Source organism: Hemicordylus capensis, chromosome 2 (assembly GCF_027244095.1).
Source record: "Hemicordylus capensis ecotype Gifberg chromosome 2, rHemCap1.1.pri, whole genome shotgun sequence".
NCBI lineage: Eukaryota > Metazoa > Chordata > Lepidosauria > Squamata > Cordylidae > Hemicordylus > Hemicordylus capensis.
In genome coordinates, this window is record NC_069658.1 from 255,432,809 (window position 1) to 255,441,502 (window position 8,694).

The 8,694-nt window shown below is 44.9% G+C and overlaps 1 pseudogene; it reads right to left on the bottom strand.

The window, feature by feature from the left end:
- Positions 1 to 2,957: 2,957 nt before the first annotated feature.
- On the bottom strand, positions 2,958 to 3,019 carry LOC128348393 (uncharacterized; annotated as a pseudogene).
- Positions 3,020 to 8,694: the final 5,675 nt, after the last annotated feature.

An 8,694-nucleotide genomic window follows, 5' to 3' on the forward strand; every position in this document is an offset into this window, starting at 1 on the left:
CCACATCCATCAATACTGATCAGTGTCCCCTTCTAACTAATCAAAGAGGCACCTTTTTAAAGTGCTGGGCAACGGCCCAATGGCTTTGCTGGTGTCTATCTTATGTTTCTTTTTTTAGATTGTGAGCCCTTTGGGGACAGGGAGCCATTGTACCCAGACCCAAATGAAGACACAAGACAAATAATTGGAATTAAAGGGCCACAACTTTATTTAAATTATTCAGCCAAATGGAGGAGGATTGGCTCTCCAACCCCCACAGTATGGAAACTAAAGATTTGCTGACCACAGCGAATCAACCTAAGCATGAACAAGTGATGCACCTTGGCTCCAGCCAACATCAGCCCTGTGGTTAATGCTGCCATCTTAGCCAGCCTATTGTCAAAGCTACCTGCCTCAAGAGCACCACTGTCAAGCTCTAAAGTCCTTTAAGGTGGGTGATCCCACAGCAGGCTGGAGTAAGTCCAAAGCCAGTGCTCTTTGAGCCATAAAGCCTCTGTGGACTGCCAAGAACTCCTCCTGATGCCAAATGCGTGCTTTAGGGTGCTCACCACCCTACACTACCCATTTACACCACACTGTGCCTGCCACAGCCTAGCTTGACCACTTCCCCTCCCACAACCCATCCAGAAAAATGGCCAATCCCCTTCTTAATTCAGCTAAAATAGATCAGAACCCCATGGCAATAAATGCACTCCATTGTCCTGAAACAGCTCTGGATGGGAGAAAAGAAGAAAAAAGTGAGCTCCATCGCCCCTATACAGCTCACGCGTGGAGAAGACCATATTGAGATGGGGAATAGACTGGGGAATGGGGAATAGACTCCCACCCATGAAAATAAACAAACCTACCCATGTCCCTTTTGATCATCTTCTGTGCCTTATCAATTCTACCAGGGTTCTGTGCGCCCCTCCGAACCCTGCATTGCAGCAGGTTGTACCAAATTGGAAGGATACCTGGAAACCAATGCCAACCCAATTCAAAAACTCTCGAAGCTCAATGGGTGATGGTGAGCCCTACCTGAACTCCTCAATCATCTTTACCCCACTACCCTCAGCCAAGCAATATTCCTAGCTGGATCATGCCCTGCTTTGGGGCTCAGAATACAGAGTGCCATGATGTCATGATGGCTGCCTCAGTTAATCAGAAGCTACCATATAGCATGTTGAGACTGCAGTACACTATAGTTCTTAGTACCACCCTCAAGGCCCATCCACAGTGCCATGATGGCCACATCAGTTAATCAGAAAGGCATATAGCATTTTGACTGCAATATGCCATGCATCTGAGTCTGCTCTCAAGGCCCATTGTAGTGATCAGTCTCCCCTCCCTCTAAAGAGTTAACAGGGAGTGAACTCTTGTCTCAACTGACAAGCTGGTGAACTTCAGGGCAGCCAATCAGTACACCAGGTGGGTGGGACCTAGAGAGCGGTTGCAGGGAATTCTGGGAACAAGAAGGGTGGTCTTTGTTGGAGAGAAGTGGGTGTGGAAGGGCTTAGTGAGGGGCAATGGAGTTTTGCTCCCTCATGGTCAAAGCCAGCATGGAGGTTTCTCTCATGGATCTACTCTGTAGATCCTTGAAAGAAAGGATTGCAGGATGCTTGATTCGCATCAGGAATTGTGTGACTTCAAGGAAAAGGGAATTCAGCATAAGGAACAGTTTGTTTAGTCAGACTGTTTGTTAGGAACTTATATTTCTTTGTCTGTGCTCTGCATATTCTGGATACTGTTCTATTATAGTTTACCTGCAACATAATTGAAACAAGAAACACGAGCCTACGCTCAACACACCTAAGGCATTGCAAAAGCCTCTGTAAACATTTAAGTCTGAATAAAGACAACCTATTTTTGTAACTTACTAAGTATTTTAATCAATTCTGAAAGCCGAGATCGCCTCAGACGGAACCCGTCTGTAGTAATTGAAAAAAACTCTGTTAACTGTTAACCATTTAAGCATTCTGAAATGCAACCCATTACTGAAGCTTGAGACAACCTATTTTTGTAGCCTTTTGAATAAAAGTTTTCTTTTTCAGTTTTTTGAAAAACCTTTCCCAAGCCTCTCAGAATGGGTTTTTAACTCAGTAGTAGAAGAAGGGGTATTTATCTGGTGCAAACACGTCCTCAGGAGCTCAGCAGCTATTAGTTCTTTCACCATGTGTAGCTGTACACATGGAAAATTTTTGTACTTGTCCAATAGTAAAATGTAGAGAGTTTCCCATGAGATTCCACCCTGAGACCAGGGAGGTTCAAGCTCTGTCGATAAGAGGGGTGGTGGTGGCGGCATTTTAATTCTACCAGAAATATAGATTAGTTTTAGGAGAAACCTAGCCAGGCAGCTCGCCAGGGATGATTCAGCATTTTCTTTCCCTCATGTGAGCTAGCTCTGAGACAAAGGCTTTAATCCATTACACCCATTCATGACACTATGGTGGCCACGGCACTCTATCAGAAATGCATATCGCATGTCAGACTGCAGTATGCCACGGTTCTTAGTTTCACCCTCAAGGCCCATCCATGATGCTACAGTCGCCACATCACTTCATCAGAAAGGTGTATGGCATATAGCATTGCAACTCTAGTATGCTATGGTTCTTAGCTCAGCCCTGATGGTTCATTCCCAACGTGACGGTGACTACATCACTGCATCAGAAATGTATGTAGCATTTTGTGACTGCAGTATCCATGGTTCTTAGTTCACCCTCAAGGTACATCCGTGACTCAAATCTACTGTGACACTACAGTGGCTGTATGCACTGATGGAGTGCAGCCCATACTGAACACAGCTGCAAGTGCTAGGCCCTATGCAGTACAGTAGCTGGCTCTCCCTTTAGGCCAATCATAGGGTTGCTCAACAGTAATATCACCACCCCTCATCAAAGTTATATCAGTTATCTGCAATCTGCACCCCGCTGAGCTCATTTACTACCCCAGGAGAGCGACCCAGCCATAAGAGTTCACCTGGGCCCTGCTAATCTTCTCTGTATCATTCCAATTTTAGCAAATGTGCTGCCAAAAGAAGCACATCTGAAAGTGGCATGAATGCTGCCACTGAAAAGAGGACTTTCCTTGTGGAATGCCAGACAAGTTCTGCCACCTTTAAGCAGTCTGGAATTAGTGGGTGCCTGCCACCAGGCCCAGAGGCTTCTCCTTGGCCCAGTTTACACTGCATCATAAATCTCCTCCTGTGTCTAGCCATACAGGTTTAGAATAACCCTTGCTTCCAGCCATGGAGGCTTAGGAATAACCCCAGTTATACCTAAAAGGATACCTAAAAGGCAAAACCCAATGCATTCTGCTGAGCTGGCCTACTGCTCAATGACAAAGATACATAGATTCCCCCAACCACTCCTAGGTGCATGTCCCAACAGCTAAGGTTCCCATATAGATCTAGACTAGCTCCTGAGTGTGTTACACCCAATGCCTATTTATTAATGAGGTTCTGCAACAGGGAACAGGATGTCACGCTAGTGACTGTGAAGGACTAAGCCTAACTAGGGATGTGCGGTTCAGGGGAGGTTGTCTGGAGGTTCAAGGGTTCGGGATTGAACTCATTATGGCCGCCGCATATGCGCAAATGACCTCTGCAATGCTGTAGGCCACAGAGGCCATGTATGCATGCGCAGCAGCACCCAAAATGGCCACCGCTCACCGTTCCGATGGCCCAAAAGGGCCGAAAATACTCCATTTACCCAGCCACGGAGGTGATTTGAGAGGTTGGCGGGGGGATGGGGAACCTTCGTGGACACACACACACACACACCGGCGGGCTACAGGTATTTTAATTCTATTTTTAAAATAAATAAATAAATAAATAAATTAAAATTCGCAGAACCTCCCAGACCACACTGGACGGGTTCAATGGGGGCCGGACTCAAACCAAACTGGGCCAGGCAGTTCCGTGCACACCCCTAAGCCTAACTAAACACAATCATGCCAAGTGACTTCGGGGTTTGCATATTTGCATGAACTGCTGTTCACTAACAGACTAAAGAAGTGGAGTTCAGAAAGTGCCAGAAGCATGAATGGCAGCCATCCACCATACCAACAAAACCAAAAGCTAAATTTTAAGACTATCTGGGGGGCAAACAGTAATCACAGAGGTAACTATATGTTGATGTAGCAGCATCAGTATGGTGGACATGCCTAGCAAACTCCCCTGATAACCTCATGGAGAAGACAGGGATAAAATCCACATGGAAAAGTGGCCCAGGGCAATCTAAATAGTAGGTGGCCACCATCCAATATAGCACCTTATACTCTATGTCACTCCCCTTAACCCCTCTTAAAGCCTTCCAGGCGAGAGGCTGTCACCACATCTTGTGGCATAGAATTCCATAGGCTGATTATGAGTTGTGTGAAAAAGTACTTGCTTTTGTCAGTCCTAAATTTCATGGCTATCAGTTTCATGGGATGACCCCTGGTTCTAGTGTTATGTGAGAGGGAGAAAAATTTCTCTCTATCCACTTTCTCCACACCAAGCATGATTTTATAGACCTCTATCATGTCTCCAAGCCACCTAATGGCACTACCCTAATGGCGCAGCAGAGAAGCAACTTGCCAAGGGAGCAAGAAGCTGTCAGTTCGAATCCCTGCTGGTAGGTTTCCCTATGGGAAACACCTATGTCAGGAAGCAGCGATATAGGTGCTGAAAGGCATCTTCTCATATTGTGCGGGAGTAGTGCAGATTCTACCAAGAAAACCACATGGCTCTGTGGTAGCCATGAGTCAACACCAACTCGGCAGCACAATTGTTCCTTTCTTTAACATGTCTCCACTCAGTCAACTTTTTTCTAAACTAAAAAGCCCCAGAAGTTGTAGCCTTGTCTCATAAGGAAGGTGTTCTAGGCCCCTGATCATCATGATTGCCCTCTTCTGCACCTTTTCTCGTTCTACAATGTCCTCCTTAAGATATGGTGACCAGAACTGCATGCAGTACTCCAAATGTGGCTGCACCATAGTTTCCTATAAAGGCATTATAATATTGGCAGTTGTATTTTCAAACCCCTTCCTAATGATCCCTAACATGGAATTGGCCTTTTTCATAGCTGCTGCACATTGGGTCGCCACTTTCAAATGAGCTGTCCACCATGACCCCAAGATCCCTCTCCTGTCAGTCACTAACAGCTCAGATCCTATCAGCGTCCATGTGAAGTTGGGGGATGTTTTACTCCAATATACAGCACTTTACACTTGTTAACACTGAACCGCATTTGCCATTTTGTTACCCACCCACACAGTCTGGAGAGGACCTTTTGGAGCTCCTTGCAATCTCTTTTGGGTTTCTCTGCCCTAAACAGTTTGGTGTCATCTGAAAATTTGGCTACCTCACTGCTTACCCCAACTTCTAGATCATTTATGAACACCTTTAAGAGAACTGGTCCCAGTACCGATGCCTAGGAGACAGGGACCCCACTTCTTACTTCTTTGGAAGTAAGAAGTGCTATTCCTATTTATCCAAGTAATACTACACCCTTGACACGCTGTGGGGCAGTATTCATTCGTGTTCTCTCTTTCTCTCATTCCTTCATCTGAAGCATCTGCATACAAGCCACAGGAAGCCATGGTTTCCCACTAAGGGAATGGCTGAGGTCACACATAACATGGCACCTCAGGTTTGTGTGAAGTGCACAGCCCTGGGAGTGCACTCACTACCCTTCCTTTTGATATGCCAAGACTGGTGGGTTCACACAACACAGCCAGCCCAAGCATAGCTTAACCTACACTGGAAGAGAGGGGGGACACAGGCTTCCAGGGCTCTGGCACCTCACATGAACCTGAGGTGCCGTATTGTGTGTGAATCCAGTTAATAAGACGCAGAAAGCTGCAGATCTACATGCTTTGCCCTTTTCCTCTTTCACAGATGGGAAGATGAAGAGGAGGGTGAAAGCTCTTGCTGCTTAATCATACTAAACAACAGTTCTGCAATACATACAGAAATAATACAGAGCCAGCGTGGTGTAGTGGTTAGAGTGCTGGACTAGGACCGGGAAGACCCGAGTTCAAATCCCCATTCAGCCATAACACTAGCTGGGTGACTCTGGGCCAGTCATTTCTCCCTCAGCCTAACCTACTTCACAGGGTTGTTGTGAAAGATAAACTCAAGTATGTAGTACACCGCTTTGGGCTCCTCGGAGGAAGAGCGGGATATAAATGTAATAATAATGAAAACGTATTATCAGCCCAGTTTGTTTTTCCTGTGGTTTGAACCTTACCACAGTTACCTGCATTTGTATGTAACACAGAAGTGTAGCTTCTTTCAAAGCAAAAGCCAAAATGGTGAACAGAGCCAGCCTGACAACAAGCTTTCACTCTCCTCCTCTCTCATACACAAGTTCACAGCTCTCCCAAGGGCTGTTTTCATAGTAAAGGTAAAGTGTGCTATCAAGTTGGTGTTGACTCCTGGTGCCCACAGAACCCTGTGCTTTTCTTTGGTAGAATACAGGAGAAGTTTACCATAGCCATCTCCCATGCAGTATGAGATGATGCCTTTCAGCATCTTCCTATATCGCTGCTGCCCGATATAGGTGTTTCCCATAGTCTGGGAAACATACCAGCGGGGATTCGAACCAGCAACCTCTGGCTTGCTATCAAGTCATTTCAGTGCTGCACCATTAGGTGGCTGCTCTGGTTTTGTAGTAGAAAGCCATTATGAATGAATCTGATGACACCCACACACAAAATGGAGGATTATCAAATATACACAAGGCCTCAACTCTGTTTATTTAGAAAACCAGGATGATGCAGTGGCTATCAAAACCAAAGCTCTCCTCCCTTATCACTGCAAAAATGATATGCAAGTACTTGGGTTGCAATGCAGCCAAAATCAAGCACTTTTACAACTTTTCCTGTAGAAGAGTTAGGCAGGTTCTTAAATATTTCTTATTGAAATTGATGTGAGTTAGAAATGCTTAATTTTCGGTGCAATCCTATTCAGGAACAAGATCCCTTAATCTCTATGGAACTTATTAGTGGGTTCAATGTACATAGGATTACATCTTTTGGGTACAAGGTGACCTAAATATTGGCATTATTAGAAACTGTGTACAATCCTCACAACTATTACTAGCTAGGGTTGTTATAAAGCTTCCTCACAGACAAATTGCCCAATAAATACTAAGGGCAAGTTCATACATTAAAGATTTCTGTTACACACAAGGCTTTGATAGTTTGTAAAAATCCATAGAGATGACACAATGGCTATTGTGTTTCTTCCTCATATAGGCTTTCCGTTGGTATATAAAGTGTGACTGGTAAGCAAAACATCTTCCACACTCCAAGCATTTATAGGGTTTCTTTCCTTGTACATTCTCCTGTGCATCCAAAGACTTCCTTCCAAAGCTAAACATTTCCCACACTCCAGGCATTTATAGGGGTTCTCTCATATGAAATCTCTGATGTCTCACAAGATCTGGTTTCCAAGAGAAACATTTTCCACACTCCAAGCATTCGTGAAGTTTCCCTCCCATCACTCCCATGTGCAGTCTCCGATTCTTTAAGAAGGCTGATTTCTGAGAGAAACATTTCCCGCACTCCAGAGATTTATAAGGCTTCTCTTCTCTGTGGACTCTCTGGTGTAGCTGAAGCTTGCATTTGTATGCAAAGCTTTTACCACATTCGGGGCACAAGTGCTTTTTCTGGAAGTTATCTGCTGGGGTAAGATTAATTCAAACAGAGTGAATTAACTGCAGAGTGCAGGAGAAAAGGGAATTCAGTAATCAGATTAATAAAGGGGAAGCACAAGCCGTCAAGATCCTGAGCTCATAAACAAAATGAAGGTAAAAGGAGGTCATAGTTACCAGTAATCATAAAACAAATTGCCATCCACTGGCTTACCCACCTGGGTTAGTCATGAGGGTATCATCCACGGTTTGAATGTCTGACATCCACGGTCCTTCCCCTCGTTCCAGCCGGACAATGAGCTCAGGCTTTGGGAGCAGAAATCCTCCTTGGGAATGGAGAGAGACTGTCAGGAAGCATGTGGCAGTCTCTGGCATCTCCAGGAATGACTGGGAAAGACTCCTGCCTGAAACCTTGGAGAGTCACTGCCAGTCAGTGTACAATAGTGAGCTAGATGGACCAAGAGTCTGACTCAGAGAATGGAGAACATCAGGAGGAATGTGGCATTTTGTTTAATTGAAAAAAACATATGAATAGCTTTTCTGTCCATGGGTAGCTCACACATTTCCATACCATGTCAGGAAAGAAGCTCCTTACCCAGGGAGGCCACATTCTCATAGTTCTCCACCATGACATCTCTATATAAAACTCGTTGGTTTGGGTCCAGCAGAGTGGCCTGCTCCTCTGTGAAACACACGGCCACATCTTCAAACGTCACCTGCCTCTGCAAGAACAAATCACCTCATTTGGGTTCGGTTTGCAGCAACACTTTACACATTACATTTTGCTTTTGTCCATCCCTCTCCTGGAAAAAATATTTCAGCACTTCCTCTACTCATCTGTTTCCTCCTCTTGGAACTGCAGGCTAAAGGTATCCTCCTTTAAAAGCACCCCAGGTGAGTCATTTCAAAGAGAAACAACATAAAGTGGAGGACATGAGATTCTTTGTACTATATAAATTTACAGTTGATCGGTATAGTTGTAGAGATACACAGAGAGCGTTGTTACAGAAAGAGGCATCTCTAATTTATTCCTGCTCCACCTTAGAACCACAAGCGCTGAATACTGTGATAGACTGGT